We start from the raw sequence: 18,555 nt of genomic DNA, 5'->3' as shown, positions 1-18,555 counted from the left end.
TTCCAATATTTACATTTCATATAGCATGTGCTCAATATTTATAGTGTTGTGTTCACGATCTTTACAGTAGCTGGTGCAGAAGGTTCATAATATTTTGACAGTCAGACTGGTTGTATCCCACACCACCATGTTCAGGAACAGTTATTCCCCTACACAATCAACTCCTGAACCAGCGTGGATAACTTCACTCTCCTCCACACCGAGCTGATTCTATGAGCTGCAGACTCACTTTCAAGGACTCTTTACAACTCCTTTTGTCAGTATTATTTTTAATTTGCACAGTTTGTCTTCTTTTGCACCTTGGTTGTTTGCAGTCTCTACAAATAGTAGCATTTCGTAAACTCTATGGTATTTCTCTTTTTCTGTAAATGCCTGCACGAAATGAATCTCAAGGTACTATGTGGTAACATGCACCATGTTAATAAATTTACCTGCAACTTTAGACTTTGGTTCATAATATTTACGGTATTCTGAGGGGTTAGTTCAGTGTTTACAGTTTTCAGAGACAGTGGTTTGCAACATTTACCATATCTGAGGCTGATTAGCAATACGGTAGCCAGTGAGGCTTGTCACTGATATTTATTATACTGGGTTATGTGTGTTCACAAGATATTTTCAGTATCTGATGCAAATTATTCAGGATATTTACGGTAATTCATGATCAGGACTGCTCACAGGTTGCTGACCTGATTAGACTGGCTGAGATCGGGATCTTTTATTGACTTATTGAGACACAGCACGGAATAGGCCCTTCTGGCCCTTAAAGCCGCACCACCCAGCAATCCCCGATTTAACCCTAGACTAATCACAGGACAATTTACAACCAGCGATTCACCTACCAAGCGGCAGGTCTTTGGACTGCGGGAGAAATCCGGAGGAAACCCACACGTTCATGGGGAGAACATGCAAACTCCTCAGAGACAGACCTGGGAATTGAACCCAGGTCACTGGTACTGTGAAGCATTGTGCTAAACACTACACTCCAGTGCCACTGGAGGAGGGAGGGAGAAGGGAGGATATTAAGAGCTACAAGAGGGAAGGGCATGCTGAGAGTGGATGAGAACACAGAAAACAGATTATAATGTGGAGATGTTTGGAGACATCCACTGAAGCACAGAACAGAGAAGCAAAGTATGTGTTAATTTGTGGGAGATTGGTTAGTATTGATTTTCAATAGGATCCGGAAAGAGTTAATCTATACCACACAGAACTCTGGGAGAATGAGTGTGAGTGTGTTTGTTCTCTGCCCATCTCTATCTCGCCCCACTTTGCCAAACCTCAAACCCAACCCCACCCCCAAGAGACAAAAATCCCGCTGTCCCGTCAGATGGGGACAGATGCCACGGTGGGCTCCGATGGCACCTCCAGTCTCGCCATCTCCCCCTCTCCGAGCTGCTGGTAACGATCCCTCGCCAGCCTGAGGGGATGCAGCATCTCCTCCTCCAGCTGGGGGAAGAGCTGAAAGAGAGGAGACAACGTCCCGTCACATCCTGGGAGCAGATTCTGACTAACGTTCCCCTCTGTTGGCATTCCCATTCATCCGATTGCAATCACAAGGAATCTCCTGATAATATTGCCAGGAATTCGAGCTCGGGGTTACGGATATGGGGACGGGTGTAGGGGCGATTGGTGGTTCATGGAAACGGGGAGGCGTGTAGGGGCCAGAGGGGGATCATGGAGATGCGGAGTCGTGTTGGGGCCCGAAGGGTCTATATTTTTATCTCGAAGGCAATGCCAGTGTTTGGATTTTGAAGAGATTTGTTATCTCACCAAAGACTCAACAATTTTTTTTTAATAGATGGAGAACATTCTGACTGGCTGCATCACAACCTGTTCTGGTGGATCACAAGAGGCTGCAGAGGGCTGTAACCTGAGCCAGCTCCTCTCCACCACGGCATAATCGTCCCCACCACTGAGTACATCTTCAAGAGATGAACCCTCAAGAGGGAAGGGTAAGAGCGGCAGGGAGTGGGATGAAGAGAGGGTGAAGACCTGCTCCCGCCCCCTCCCCACTCAGTATGAACCCTGTTACTTGTTCCCTCCCCCAATGAATCCCCACCCCCCCACTCTCAGCCCTGTTACCTTGGTCAGGGGCTCGAACATGGGCATGAGGGTGGAAGTGAAGAATGCGCTCTGTGTGTGAGATTTCTACACCCGGTCCCGGTCCATGAAGGGCGACACTGGTAAACCCTCAGACTTCTCCTGGTCTCCCTGGGAACAGGTCCAACAGCATCAGCAGTGATAGAGACCAGAACCTCCCCTGACTGTGAGGCATTCCATCCCTCCTCACCACTCTTCCCACAGCATTCCCTCCTCATTACCCCCTCACAGTGCCCCTTCCTCATTCCCCCTCCCACAGCAAGGCAATTAATCGTCATTGCCCCTCCCACAGCGTCCTCTCCTCATCATTCCTCCCACAGCACTCCCTCCTCACCACTCCTACCCCAGTGCTCCCTCCTCGCCGCTCCTCCCCCAGTGCTCCCTCCACCCTACTGTCCTTTACTTAGTGCGACACTCCCTCCTCACAGCGAAATGCTCCTTCCTCACTCCCTCCACCCATGACACTTCCCCACCACCCACCTGCGTGAAGTACTCCTGTAGCAAACAGTCGAGCCAGGGCTCAGAGACCTGGGTGGGACGCACCTCATTGGAGGTGTCACAGCATTTGATCAGTACTTGTTCCAGCTGTGGACAGGGAGGACGAGGGTGTCAGTGAGCTGCAGAGAAGGGGGAAGTCGACAAGTCGCGGGTAGCCCATTCTCACCCCTCTACCCAACTTGTTAACACAGTGATGCCTGGCCCCCATCGTCAAACCTTCCCACCACAACTCTGGGGAAGGTAAAACTTCCTCGGAAGACACGTACCACCAGGCTCAAACAGATTCCACCCTTCTGTGATCAGACTCTTGCATAGACCTCTCGTATGAGAAATGGACTCGAACTCACAATCCAGGTCTCGGCCTCGCAGTTTACTGTCCACTCTCACTGCACTCTCCTTGTAGCTGTTACACCTGATTCTGCATTCGGTTATTGTTTGACCTCATTCTAGCTGAATGCACTGTGTAATGACCTGTCTGTATGAACAGTGTACTTTTCACTGTATCACTGTATATGACAATAATAAACCAATTCCAATTAACAAGAACATTGAGTGTGTATCCCCATCTCTATCATCGCCTGTGGCCCCTACATTCCCTGTCTCCGTGTCACTCCCCCTCCCTGCCGCTAGATTCCACACACCTCCCCATGTCTGTGACCCACTCCCTCCCTTACACCCCGACCTGTCTCTATGATTCCTTCCAGTTCCAATACACTCCCCGTCTTTGTCAGCCCTCTAACACCTTTCCATCTCTGCCACTCCTTCCACCCTCCAGTTCCTCTACCCATACCATCTTTATGAACCACTCTGACCCCTACACCACTCACTGTCTTGGTGCCCCCATCCTCTCTGCCTTCAGCTGTCCAGATCCTGATGTCCAGAGTGCCCTGGGGTCTCATTACTGACCAGTCGGATGTGTTCCTGGTTCTGGTAGTCAAACACATCGAGGCGTTGTGCAAACGCATCCATGATGTCCCCGTGCCTCGCCATGTCTGTGGCCAAGATCAGCTCCATCATCCCCTGGGGGGAAAGGAGAAGGTCAGAGCCCCCTCGTATACAGACACGTGGCTTACCACCCCCCTCCACCCCACCCACCAACTCTCCCTGTAACAGAGCATTCTGACTGGTTGCATTGCCACCCGGTGTGTAGTCTCCAATACACGGGATCACAAGAGGCTGCAGAGGGTCGTAGACTCAGGCAGATCCATCATGGACACAACCATCCCCACCATCACGGACACAACCCTCCCCACCATCACGGACCCAGCCCTCCCCACCATCACGGACACAACCCTCCCCACCATCATAGACACAACCCTCCCCACCATCACGGGCACAACCTTCCCCACCATCACGGACACAACCCTCCCCACCATCATAGACCCAACCCTCCCCACCATCACGGACCCAACCCTCCCCACCATCACGGACACAACCCTCCCCACCATCACGGATACAACCCTCCCTACCATCATGGACACAATCCTCCCCACCAGCACGGACCCAGCCCTCCCTACCGTTACGGATACAACCCTCCCCACCATCACAGATGCAACCCTCCCCACCATCATAGACACAGCCCTCCCCACCATCACGGACACAACCCTCCACACCATCACGGACATCTTCAGAATGCAGACCTGGTGACATCCTCGTGAATCTTCCCTTCACCCTCTCCAGCTTCATGATATCCTTCCTATAGCTGGATGACCAGAAATGCACACAAAACTCCAAGTGCGGTCTCACCAATGTCTTGTACAGCTGTAACATCATGTCCCAACTCCTGTACCATTGCAACCTTGTCAGACCAATTTTTGTAACAAGCCTTGTCTGGTTCTTCCTTGTCTATGGCCTGTTGGTGATCAGTGTTTGGGCTATTTCGATATCTTCGAAGGATCAGTCACTCCGTAAAATATCCTGCGATGTTTGTGGAAATCTGGAAGATGTTGGATCATCCACACCCCCTCCCACCCCCTCCCGAGAGTTTCCCACCCTGGAATCTTCGAAGTGAACTTTTTCCCAATTCCTGCGGCCTCCTCCCACATTTCCATCCCTCAGTCTCGCCACCTCTCCTCCCCTACCCCACCAACCCCTACAGAACGTCTCACCTTCCGGATCTCCTCCGAGACTCCCGTCTCTGTGCCAGCGAAGATGTCAGTGTTGGGCTCTGAGAGTAATTGGAAGGCCACGGCACAGCGGTGCTGTTCCAGGGGGGAGCGGTTGCCGTAGCGACGTGCGAGATCGGTCTGAGAATTGACTTGGTATCTATTTGGGGGTGATGTGGGGTGGGGGGGGGCAAGAGTCCAACCATTAGACTGAGAGCGGGGACAGTCATCAGTGGCCATCTCTCCTCCGCAGCGAGCTTGGCATCACGTTAAGTGTCAATTATTGGATGACGGAATTGATGGCTTTGTGACAATGTTTGCAGACTGTACGAAGATCGGTGGAGGAGTATGTATTGTTGAGGAAGCAGGATGTCTGCAGAAGGACTTAGACAGATTAGGAGAATGGGCAAAGAAATGGCAGATGGAAGAGTGTAGCATTGTGTACAGCCACACTGTATATTTTGGTAAAAGAAATAAAGGTAAAGACAAATTTCGAAATTGGGAGCGAATTCAGAAATTGGAGGTGCAAAGGGACTAGATAATCCTTGTGAGGATTCTGTAAAGGTTAACTTGCAGGTTGAGTTGGAAGTAAGGAAGGCAATTGGAATGTTAACATTCATTTTCAGAGAACTAGTTTATAAAAGCAAGGAGGTAATGCTGAGGTTTTATAAAACATGGTCAGGCTGCACTTGGTGCATTGTGAGCAGTTTTGTGCCGTTTAGCTGAGGAAGGATAAGATGCCATTGGAGAGGTTTATGACAATGATTTCGAGAATGAAAGGTTAATGTTTGAGGAGCTTTCGGTGAACTCACTGGAGCTGTTGTTGGGAGGTGGGCGGTGGGGAATCAGGATCAAGGCCAATGTTGGAGCGGGAATTACAACATGGAGTGACCCCCTGGGGCTGGGCACTCAGACTCACGTGTTGTTGAGTCCGGGGTGGTCCAGGTCGTGGCAGACAGCGGAGGTCATCAGGATCAAGATCTCGATGGGTTTCAGCCGGGCCTGCGATCACAAGGGAGAAGGATGGGGTCAGTGTATGTCTGGGCTCACACCTCCCCCTTCCCCACCACAACACTTCACCCAACTGGGGCTCCCTCCCCTCACCATCTTCTCTAACACCTCCAAATCAGGGGGGAGTGTGAAGAGGGAGTGCTGGGGGAGGGGTGGTGAGGACAGAATGTTGTGGGAGGGTGTTGAGGAGAGGGTGGTGGGAGGGGCGCTGAGGAGGGAGGGGCAATGATGAGGGTGCGGTGGGGAGGGAGTGCTACACCGCAGGAGTGAACCTGACTGTACTGATCGTTACGGAGGACTAGTATGGACGGGATGGTCAGAACTTGCTCCCATACACCCACCTGCAGCTCACACAGTTGGATCATGCCATGCATCATCTGGGTTACGCAGAAGGAGTGACGGAAGTTGTGGAACGGATTCTCCCTGTAGTCCTCCTGGACGCTCAGCTGTGGCACAGAGAGAGGATGCAGATAGTTACAGACACTTCGGTCCATCGGGTTCCTGCTGGTGCTCTGGCCTCACACTTGACCAATCCCTGCGTCAGGGGCTGAGGGCCATCAGGGATCCCTCTGTTCCCTCACTGGGTTCAGCCTCTTCGAACAGAACCCATTAACCTCTCCCCATCTCCTGACCCCGTAACCTCCTTTAGCCCCTTTACCCCTCCTCCATCTCTATCAGCCCCGCCAGTGTCTGCACCCCTTCCCATCTCTGTGACCCCCTTCGGCACGCATCACCATCCCATCTCTGTCACTCTGGAAGGGTAAGGGGAATGATGCAGATGAAGAGGTGGGGAAGAAGAATGGGAGAAAATAGAGGGAGCGGCATTAGAGGAAAAAACAAAGAGAGATTAGAGAAGAGGAGAGATATATATAATAATCGAGATATGTGAAAAGGAAAAGACTAGTAAAGACAAATGTAGGTCCCCTGCAGACAGAAACAGGTGAATTGATTATGGGGAGCAAGGACATGGCAGACCAATTGAATAATTACTTTGATTCTGTCTTCACTAAGGAGGACATAAATAATCTTCCAGAAATAGTAGGGGACAGAGGGTCCAGTGAGGTGGAGGAACTGAGTGAAATACATGTTAGTAGGGAAGTGGTGTTAGGTAAATTTAAGGGATTGAAGGCAGATAAATCCCCAGGGCCAGATGGTCTGCATCCCAGGGTGCTTAAGGAAGTAGCCCAAGAAATAGTGGATGCATTAGTGATAATTTTTCAAAACTCATTAGATTCTGGACTAGTTCCTGAGGATTGGAGGGTGGCTAATGTAACTCCACTTTTTAAAAAAGGAGGGAGAGAGAAACCGGGGAATTATAGACTGGTTAGCCTAACGTCGGTGGTGGGGAAACTGCTGGAGTCAGTTATCAAGGATGTGATAACAGCACATTTGGAAAGCGGTGAAATGATCGGACAAAGTCAGCATGGATTTGTGAAAGGAAAATCATGTCTGACGAATCTCATAGAATTTTTTGAGGATGTAACTAGTAGAGTGGATAGGGGAGAAGCAGTGGATGTGGTATATTTGGATTTTCAGAAGGCTTTTGACAAGGTCCCACACAGGAGATTAGTGTGCAAACTTAAAGCACACGGTATTGCGGGTAAGGTATTGGTGTGGGTGGAGAGTTAGTTAGCAGACAGGAAGCAAAGAGTGGGAATAAACGGGACCTTTTCAGAATGGCAGGTGGTGACTAGTGGGGTACCGCAAGGCTCAGTGCTGGGACCTCAGTTGTTTACAATATATATTAATGACTTGGATGAGGGAATTAAATGCAGCATCTCCAAGTTTGCGGATGACACGAAGCTGGGTGGCAGTGTTAGCTGTGAGGAGGATGCTAAGAGGATGCAGGTGACTTGGATAGGTTGGGTGAGTGGGCAAATTCATGGCAGATGCAATTTAATGTGGATAAATGTGAAGTTATCCACTTTGGTAGCAAAAATAGGAAAACAGATTATTATCTGAATGGTGGCCGATTAGGAAAAGGGGAGGTGCAACGAGACCTGGGTGTCATTATACACCAGTCATTGAAAGTGGGCATGCAGGTACAGCAGGCGGTGAAAAAGGCGAATGGTATGCTGGCATTTATAGCGAGAGGATTCGAGTACAGGAGCAGGGAGGTACTACTGCAGTTGTACAAGGCCTTGGTGTGACCACACCTGGAGTATTGTGTGCAGTTTTGGTCCCCTAATCTGAGGAAAGACATCCTTGCCATAGAGGGAGTACAAAGAAGGTTCACCAGATTGATTCCTGGGATGGCAGGACTTTCATATGAAGAAAGACTGGATGAACTGGGCTTGTACTCGTTGGAATTTAGAAGATTGAGGGGGGATCTGATTGAAACGTATAAGATCCTAAAGGAATTGGACAGGCTAGATGCAGGAAGATTGTTCCCGATGTTGGGGAAGTCCAGAACGAGGGGCCACAGTTTGAGGATAGAGGGGAAGCCTTTTAGGACCGAGATTAGGAAAAACTTCTTCACACAGAGCGTGGTGAATCTGTGGAATTCTCTGCCACAGGAAACAGTTGAGGCCAGTTCATTGGCTATACTTAAGAGGGAGTTAGATATGGCCCTTGTGGCTACGGGGGTCTGGGGGTATGGAGGGAAGGCTGGGGCGGGGTTCTGAGTTGGATGATCAGCCATGATCATAATAAATGGCGGTGCAGGCTCGAAGGGCCAAATGGCCTACTCCTGCACCTATTTTCTATGTATGTTTCTATGAGATTCCTGCCTCCACCCCTCCACTCTTTCACAGAGAGATGGATGGGAAGAGGAGAGAGGGAGAGATGGATGATTCAGAAGAAAGTTGAGAGATGAGGGAGTTGTAGCAGACAGAGGGAGGGCATTAGCCAGGTAGACTGGAAGGGTTTAGAATGGGGATCTTGTGGATGAATGGTTACTGGGAGAGGTGGATGAGGAAAGGGTACCTACCAGCCATCGCTTCAGAGTGATGGCATCGATATTAAACTGGTGGACCAGGCCCAGGCTGTGGAACATGTACTTGATACAACTCAGCATCTGTGGGGAGAGCAGAAATACATCCAGATTCAGACCCCCATCCCACTCCCAATCTTCCCTCTTCTCGCCAGTCCTCCTCAGCCCCAACATAACCCACCGGGGGTGGAGTGGGTTAAGCTGTCGTGATCTAAGACTCTCTGTTTGAAAGGAGGTGGGGAAGAATGGTGTGAGAGTAGATCTGAGGATGCAAATGAGAGAGAGTGTGAGAGTGAGAGAGAGAGAGAGCAAGAGATAGATAGCAAGAGAGAATGCAGCATAGCTGAGAAATGAAGAGAGAATGAGATAAAAAGGAATGAGAGAATGGAGAGAGAATTAAATTGAAATGAGAAGAAAGAAAAAGACAGGAAATAATGAGAGGTGATGAATATTATGGTGAAAGTGAGCAAGCAAATTAAGCAATAGATGGAGAGAGGGAGGGAGGGCAGGGACAGAAAGAGTTGCAGCAAGTGAGAAAATACGGGGCAAGAGGATAAAGAGCACAATAGAATTAAAAAACAGAAAGAGAAGGAGTTAGAGAGAAACTGAAGAAAGAGTGAGTGGGGAGATGGGTGGAGAAAGATAGGATTGAGTGACTGGGGAGAGAAGTTGTGTGCATTTGAGAGACTGGGGAGACAACAGAGGTGACATGTGTTGCACTGAGAGACTGGGGGAGAGGGGTGACCGGCTGGGTATATTTAAAAGATTGGGAGAGGGAGGTGACAGGTTTGTACATTTGAAAGACTGGGGAAGAGAGATGACCGGCTGTGTACATTTGAGAGACTGAGGGAGGGAGGAGATGACCGGCTGTGTACATTTGAGAGACTGAGGGAGAGAGGAGGTGACAGGTTTGTACATTTGAGAGACTGAGGGAGGGAGGAGGTGACAGGTTGTATGCAGCATTTTGAAATCCCATTGCCTTTGAATGTTCTGACAGGACAATGGAGGCATTGGAATGATTGACTAAAGGTCATCCAATCACAGAGAAAGGAAGAGTCTACCAGTGAACCAATTGGGAGAGCGCAGCGACAAGAATGACCCTTCCATTGGGACCTACAATGATCTCCAATGGCTCAGTAATACGGCGTTGTGACAATATTTCCCTCAATGTCAACAAAGTGAAAGGGCCGGTCATTGATTTCAGGAAGGTGATGGTGGGGGATGGTCCCCTGTCTACATTAACAGTGCTGAGGCAGAAAGGCTTAGAGATTCAAGTTCCCAGGAGCGAATATCACTAATAGTTTGTCACCATGGCCAAGAAAGCTCACCAATGCCTCTACTTCCTCAGGAGGTTTAAGACATTTGGCATGTCTCCATCGACCCTCACCAATTCTCATCGACACACGACAGCAATCATACTGTTTGGATGCATGGCGGCTTGGTACGACAACTGCTCTGCCCATGATGACAAGAAACTGCAGAGAGCTGTGTACATCATGGAAAACAGCCTCCCCTCCACAGACTCAACATTTCCCACTGCCTCAGTAAATCAGCCAGAATAATCAAAGGCCTTTCCCACCCCGGAGATTTCCTCTTTCATTGGGCAGAAGGTACAAAACCCTGAAATCACACACCACCAAGCTCAAGGACAGTTTCTATCTCACGATTGTCGGACTCTAGAATGGACCTTTTATGTGATAAGATGGACTTTTTACCTCACAATCTACCTTGTTATGATCTTGCACTTTATCGTATACCTGCACTGCACTCTTTTGGTAATTTCTACACTTTATTCTGCATTGTTATTGTTTTGCATTGATCTAGCTCAGTGCACTGTGTAGAGATCTGATCTGTATGATCAATATGCAACACGAGCTTTTCACTGTATCTCCGAGCATGTGACAATAACAAACTAATAGCAATTCCAAGGAGAGCTGGCCAAGTACAATAACATTGTGTTCAAACAGGCAATCTCCCATGGGGTGGGACTCGATGAGGAACTGCACTTCATTGCCCGGTGATGGACTCTTGCTGTGCTCAGCAGCTCCGCCTCTGAAATTACTGATGCCTACCTCATTGGGAGCCCACTGCCAGATGTCGAAGGTTGGCTTCTTCAGTGCCTCGATGGTCTCTGGAGAGAGGGTGTACTGGGAGCGGGGAGGCACAAAGAGGAACAGGAGGTCAGTGCATGAGTGCAACATCTCCACGTCAAAACCACATGTCTTAAACCTCGGCCCCACCAAACCACACCCTCACCCCGGCCTGGTGCCTCTTCACAGAAGCGCATGCCTATGTCTATGCAGTCGGAAGCACCAATCAGTAAGATCTCATAAACAACATTCTGGAACCCCGGGGAGAAACTCACTCCCCCACCCATCCCAGACTCCCCATTTATGGCTGTGGGACTTTAACATACACAGACTGGGAACGTCTCGTCTGAAGAAAGCATGAGGTTCCCTCCTCAGTGACCCTCCTGCAGCGTGGTGCTCCCTCCTCACCCTACACATCCCACAGCCCATGCTCCCTCCTCACAGCACCTCCACAGTATAGTGCTCCCCACCTAGTGAGGGGCGTGCTGACAGGAATTGTATTTCACAGAAGCAGAGAGGGGTATAGGAGCTGGAGGGGTTACAAAGACCGGGAGGTGTGTGGGGGCTGGAAGGGGGAATAGAGTTGGGGAGGGGTGTAGGATTGGGAGGAGTTTACAGAGACAAGGAGGGTTCTAGGTGCTGGAGAAGTTCACAGAGACTAGGAGGAGTGACTGAAGACAGTGGGACGGGGGGGTTCTTACCTTGGGATATGAAGGAACGTCGCGGCAAGGGGTGAGCCTCCTGCTGGCAGGGGGGCATGGGGAGTCAGGAATCCAGAGGGATCTGAGGGAGAGAGAGATAGAGAGATCAGCTTTCAGCATTCATCCCTCACCCCAATCCCACGGCCCTTCACAACGCTACTCGACATCTAGGATCCACTCACCTTGAGCCTCCGTGTGTCCCCTTCCCTCTGCCCAACACTGACAATCTCGCCCCACTTCTCCAGGGTTTTCTTAGGGTTGCTGAGAAAATACTGTGGAGATTTTTTTTTCGGACCCTGCTGCCTCACGGTGGTCCAGCAACTCTTGAGGAGCGCAATGCCACCCAGAACAGGGCAGCCGTTCATTCAGCACCCCACCTACCCGCCCTAAACACCCTCACTCCTCACCCTCTACCATTGCTGCAGAGTGCAGTGTCTACAGAACGCTCTGCTGTTACTCGCTCGGGCTACTCGGACAGTATCTACGTCCGCATCCCTTTCTGCCCAGAAGGATGAGGGCAGCTTTATGTCTGAGGGGACAGTTTGTTCCACCACTACCCTCACTCGGAAATCTGTGGGCCATTCCTTCACCGTCGCCAGGCCTGAACCCTAGGACTCCCTCTCTCCCACTCCGTACCGTGGGCTGTGGCTGTTCGAAGGGGCGATTTAGCCCCACCTTTGAGGGAGGCGAGAGGGAGCCGATAAATGCTGATCTGGCCCAATGAGAGAGAGGAATTCACCCTGCGGACATGGATCGGTTGGAGGGTGGCCTCTTGTCTACCTCCTACCTCTTGGCAATCTCTTCCCGCAGCCTCTCGATCTCCCCCTGACACTTGGCGATTTCGGCTCTCCTCCTGCTCTCCACTGCAACAGAATCCAAGCCATTCCCGATTAACCGCCTGGTCTTCCGTGTCCGTGGGATCGTGCGATCAGCCTGTGCTGAGGACACCCACGGTGGACGGCAACATTCACGGGGTGTGATCGAACCAGAGCGTCGGTGTGCGGGGTTGATCGATCCGCCATTCGATCACGGCTGATTCATTATCCCTCTCAACCCCATTCTCTTGCCTTCTCTTCGTAACCTTTAACATCCTTCCTACTAAATTACTAATCGCAATCGTGAAAATTACTAATCGTGATGTTGTTACAAAATCACGAATCAAAAGGTTGAGCGTGGTGGGACTGAGGTTCTGAGCTGCGCATGTTTCAATGCAAGGAATATTGTAGGGAAGGCGGGAGAGTTTATGACATTTTAGCCATCACTGAAATTTGGTTGTGGTGGGGGGCAGGGCTGGCTGCTCAGTATTCCGGGGTTTCATTGTTTTAGACATGACAGAGCGGTGCCGGGGTGGGGGAGCGGGTGGCATTACTGGTCAGAGAAACTCCCATTTTGATGGTACCAGAAAGGATCTGGCTTGTATAGACTGGGACAGGTTGTTTTCTTTGAAAGGTGTACTTGGTAGGAGGGAGGACTTCAGTTTTCATGAGTACAAAGCTTGTATGTGCCTGTCAGGATAAAAGGCAAGGATAACAGGTTAATGGAACCTGGGTATTCAGAGATATTGAGGCCCTGGTTGAGATAAAGAAGGAGGTGCAGGAGTAGGCAGGCACAGTGAGGTGTTTTAGGAGTATAAGAAATGCAAGAGAACACTTAAGAAGGAAATCAGGAGGGCTAAAAGAAGACATGAGGTTGCTCGAGCAGAGAAGCTGAAGGAGAATTGGAAGGGATTTTACAGCTACGTTAAGAGTGAACGGATAGCAAGGGGCAAAATTGGTCCTCTGGAAGATCAGCGTGGTGATCTCTGTGTGGAGCCGAACGAGACGGCAGCGATCTTACATGGATTTTTTTTTGGGTTTTTTTTCCATCTCTATTTGCTCAGGAGATGGACACAGAGTCTATAGGTGTGAGGCAATGCAGAGGCGAGGTCATTGGTCCTGTACGGATCACAGAGGAGGAGTCTGAAGGCAGGTTGGGTGGAGAAATCCACAGGGCTTGACAAGGTGTTCCCTCCGACCCTCTGGGAGGTAAGTGCAGAAACTGCAGGGGCTCTAGCAGAGATGTTTAACACTTCCTTAGCCGCAGGTGAGATGCCCAAGGATTGGAGGATAGTTAATTTTGTTCTGTTCTTTAAGAAATGTTTCAAGAATAAACCGGGAAAATGTATACTAGTGAGTCACTTGGTATTCAAGACGAAGCTGTAAATCAGATCAAACATTGGATTTTCAGGAGAAGCCAGGGAGTGTTTGTAGATGATTGCCTCTCTGTCTCAAAGCCAGTGACTAGTGGTGTGCCATGGGATCGGTGCCGGGTCCATTGTTTGTCTGTCACATAAATCAATCATCTGATGATATTGTGGTAAACTGGATCAGCAAATGTGCGAATCACACCAAGGTTAGATGAGACTACAACTAGAGGACATGGATTAGGGTGAAAGGTGAAATGTTTAAGGAGAATATGAAGGGGATCTTCTTCACTCAGAGCGCGGTGAGAGAGTGGAATGAGCTGCCAGTGAAAGTGATGGGTGCGGGCCGACGTCAACCTTTAAGACAAATTTGGATCGGCACATGGATTGGAGGTGTATGGGGAGCTATGGTCCAGGTGCAGATCGATAAAACAAGGCAGATTAGTGGTTCGGCACAGACTAGATGGGCTAAAGGGTCTGTTTCCGTGCTATATTGTTCTATGAGTCTATGACTCGAAGAAACCATCAACTTCCGTTTTAAATATACCCAATGACTTGGTATCCACCACCATCCATGGTATTAAATTCCACAAAACAGAGGCGCAGTCATGTCTGTTTCTGATGACAGGTGCTGGTCCCTACAGTATTAAATGACACCCCCAGCGCCCCCCCCCACCCCCAGTTCTGATAACTCTGTCCCCTCGATCGAGAGACAATCCCACTGGGGAAAATATCTCCCTTGTCCTGTCCCCTCAGGATTTGAGAAGTTTCAGTGAGTTCACCCATCTCCTTCTAAACACCGGCCTTCATCAGTTAGGGCACTGAGTACTGGAGTTGGACGTCACGTCTGGTTGAGTGAACTCGGCCTTCTCTCCTTGGAGTGACGGAGGATGAGAGGTGACCTGATAGAGGTGTATAAAGTGATGAGAGGCATTGATCGTGTGGATAGTCAGAGGCTTTTTCCCAGGGCTGAAATGGTTGCCACAAGAGGGCACAGGTTTAAGGTGCTGGGGAGTAGAATATAGAACATAGTACAGCCCACAACGTTGTGCCGACCCTAAAACCCTGCCTCCCATATAACCCCCCACTTTAAATTCCTCCATATACCTGTATAGTAGTCTCTTAAATTTCGCTAGTGTATCTGCCTCCACCAGTGACTCAGGCAGTGCATTCCACGCACCAACTACTCTCTGATATCCCCCTTGAACTTCCCACCCCTTACCTTAAAGCCATGTCCTTTTGTATTGAGCAGTGGTGCCTGGGGAAGAGGCGCTGGCTGACCACTCAATCTATTCCTCTTTATAGGTAGGTAGAGAGGAGATGTCAGGGGTAAGTTTTTTACTCAGAGAGTGGTGAGTGCGTGGAATGGGCTGCCGGCAACGGTGGTGGAGGCAGATACGACAGGGTCTTTTAAGAGACTTTTATATAGCTACATTGAGCTTCGGAAAATAGAGGGCTATGGGGAAGTCTAGTAATTTCTAAGGTAGGGACATGTTCGGCACAACTTCGTGGGCCGAAGGGCCTGTATTGTTTCTATGTTACAGATGCACCAAATGTTGTTGAGGCTGCACTTTGAATATTATGTACAGTTTTGGTCACCCCGTTCAGGAAAAACTACCATTAAGCTGGGAAAAAGGCAGACATTGATGGGTATATAGCCGGGACTCAAGGCTCTGAGTTAAAGGAACAGGTTGGGCAGATTAGGAATTCATTCTTCTGAGCGCAGGAGACTGAATGGTGAAATTATAGAGGTGTAGAAAATCATGAGGCGTGTAATTATGATTAATCTTATCGCCAGGGTAAGAGAACCAAGAACTACAGCTGGAGTTCCCAACCTTTGTTATGCTATGGACCCCTACCCTTAGCCGAGGGGTCTATGGACCCCAGGTTTGGAACCACTGAACTCGATGTTTGGGGTGAAAGGGGTGAGATTTACCAGAGACATGGGAGTGGGTTTAAGAAGGCTTATAATATGTTGGCCTTCATCAGTGGGGGGGATTGGGTTGGGGTCAAGAGCTGCGAGGTAATGTTGCTGCTCTGTAAAACTCTGGTTAGACCCCACTTGGGGAACTGTGCTCAGTTCCGGTCACTTCTTTATAGGAAGAATGTGGAAACTTCAGATAGGGTGCAGAGGAGATGTATCAGGATGTTGGCTGGATTAGAGAGCATGTCTTATGAGAAAGGGTTGAGAGAGCTCGAGCGTCTCTCAAAGAAGGACGGGACAAGAACGAGGTAGAGAGGCAGAGCAAGAGGGAGGAGGATAAGTAGGGAGGGGCAGGATGAGGGAGGAGGGGGTAGCTGTATGACATTACTGTGGGAATGCCATGTTCCCCCACCCCCCCAATGAATGAGGAGGGGGATGGAGACCATTGTCGGAGGCGCAGGGCAAACATCACTCACCCTCCACCCGTCTCTCCAAGACAGCCAGCTTATTCCGAATCTCTCTCTCGATTTCGCCCACGCTCAGGTACCTGCGGAGGGGGAGGGAGGGAGGCGGTGAAGAGAGAGGGGACAGAGGGATTTTTCCGAGAAATCAAGGGGGAAAGTGGAAAAAAATTAACATTAAAGTTTAGCTTCGTTTGTCACATCAAACAGCGAAACGTTGATACGTACTGTGAAGGATGTTGTTCTGTGTCAAAGACCTACACCGCCTGAAGATGTGGTGAGGGGTGAGGGGAGTTTCAGGGAGAACACACAGAACAGAAAAAGATGTTCTCTGACAACCCGTTCTAGATAACCAACCCCTCTCTGTGTAAGAATAATTTTAATGTCCTCCTGTGTGAAAGTGATTACACCTCAGATGGACTTTACATCTCCACCCTCTGCCCCCTTGTTTTTGATACCTATACCAAAAAAAACATGAAAAGGGGAAACAATTACAAAATGCACAATAAAGTATTACAGTGGCAGAGAAAGTGCAGCGCAGGCAGACAAGGAGCGCAACGAGGTAGGTTGCGAGTTCAGGAGTCAATGTTATCATGCTTGGGGATCCATTAGCAAGGCAAAATGTCTTCCCTACATATGTTTCCCACAACTCTTATAGACCTCTACCAGGTCACCCCCTCAGCTTCCACTGCTCTGGGGTAAACAGTCTCAGACTATCTGCTCTCTCCAGTCTCTGAGGTCCATGGAGTTGAGAGGGAAAATAAATCAGCCATGATGGGATAGCGGAGCAGAATTCAATGTCTTGTGGTCTTATGGGCCTGGCCACCAAAGGCAGCGGGGACGTCAGCAATGAAGGGGAGAGAAAGCGCCGGTAATCACGTTCCCGCTTTCCGCTGTTCTGAATCCAGTACCTGGAGAGCTGGACGGTGACATCAGTGCAGAATTTCTGTAGTAGGACTTCTCTGTCTGTGAGTGAAATCAATAAATCAGCTTGTTATTGTCACAAGTCCCGAGGTACAGTGATGTCACATCCTGTCCACACAGATCGTTTCCTCACATCAGTGCATCGACATAGTGCAAGGGTAAAGCAGTAGCTGTTACAATTACCCGGGAAGCGCAGTCAGGCAGACAGCGAGGTACAAGGTAGATTGTGAGGTCGAGTGTCCATCTTATCGCACTGGGGGACTGTTCAATAATCTTATGACAGTGAGGTGGAAGTTGTCTTTGAGCCTGGTGGTACATGCTTCCAGGCTTTTGTATCTTCTGTCCGATGGGAGAGGGGAGGAGAGAGAATGTCTGGGGATGGATGGGATCATTGATTATGCTGGCTGCTTTACCAAGGCAGAGGGAAGTGTAAACAGAGTCTTTGGAAGGGAAGTTGGTGCCTGCGATGTGCGCAGCTGTGTCCACAACTCTGTTGTTTCTTGCGGTCACGGGCAGAGCAGTTGCCGTATCAAGCCCTGATACACCAGGACAGGAAGCTTTCCTTGGCGCATTGATAAAGATCGTCAATGTCAACAGTGACATGTTGAATTTCTCAAACCGCCGGAGGAAGTAGAGGTGTTGGTGAGCTGTCCTGTCCGTGGCGTATACGTTTCTGAACCAGGACTATGGCCCTCGAAGCGACGGGGTAGAGTGATGGGCAAAATGCTGATCTGGGCCAGTGAGGGCCTGATCCAAGGAAGAATTTAACATTTAAAAATTGTTTACCTGAGGGCCCTGATGATGTAACAATAACCTTATATGGAGAACTATAAAACAAATATTTCATAATTAATATCTGTCATTTTGATGAACACTCCCCCCTCACCCACTGAATCTCCTCCCGCAGACATCCCCACTCTCCATCACCAACTCCCCCTTCACCCACTGATTCTCCTCCCACAGCCCACAGACACTCCCCACTCTCCATCACCAACTCCCCCCTCACCCACTGAATCTCCTCCCACAGCCCACAGACACTCCCTACTCCCCATCACCAACTACCCCCTCACCCACTGAATCTCCTCCCACAGCCCACAGACACTCTTCCCACAGTGAATCTCCAGCCACAGTCCACTGAGAAACTCCAAACAGATAGTGAGGAGGGAGGGAACATTGCGTGAGGGGCCGGATCGAACCCAGGTCTCTGGAATTAAATCTCTACTAAACCTGTCCATTGTTTACTCAATCGCCTCCTCATTCCAAGGATATTCCCAAACATCGCGGGCCCCTTGACCGTCGAATCCTACCTTCTGGTATTGGGCGGCATCTCAGGATCAATGGTCACCAGCGACCCCTTGTGGTCAAGCAAGGACAGCGTGCCCCCTCTGGATAGGAAGAGAGGATCTGAGAACGAGAGGCAGACTCCGCCTCAGCTTTCCGTAAAACTCCCTCCCTTCCACAGTCAGTCGGTCACACAGCGCTCCTTCCACACCACGGCTCCCGTAGCGCTCCCTCCTCACTACTCCTCCCCCAGCACGGACCTCGGTGCTAAGCCGTATGGATTCGAACGTGCCATCCTCTGGCTAAGTGCGGGAATGGGTCTGCTCCCTGCACTGTCACAGTCAAG

The 18,555-nt window shown here is 49.8% G+C and overlaps 1 pseudogene; it reads right to left on the bottom strand.

The window, feature by feature from the left end:
- Positions 1-1,315: 1,315 nt before the first annotated feature.
- Positions 1,316-12,459, bottom strand: LOC140202053 (high affinity cGMP-specific 3',5'-cyclic phosphodiesterase 9A-like; annotated as a pseudogene).
- Between the last annotated feature and the right edge of the window lie 6,096 nt (positions 12,460-18,555).

Source organism: Mobula birostris, chromosome 8 (assembly GCF_030028105.1).
Source record: "Mobula birostris isolate sMobBir1 chromosome 8, sMobBir1.hap1, whole genome shotgun sequence".
NCBI lineage: Eukaryota > Metazoa > Chordata > Chondrichthyes > Myliobatiformes > Myliobatidae > Mobula > Mobula birostris.
Note: the sequence above shows the minus strand (reverse complement) of the source record. Positions and strands in the feature narration are given on the sequence as shown.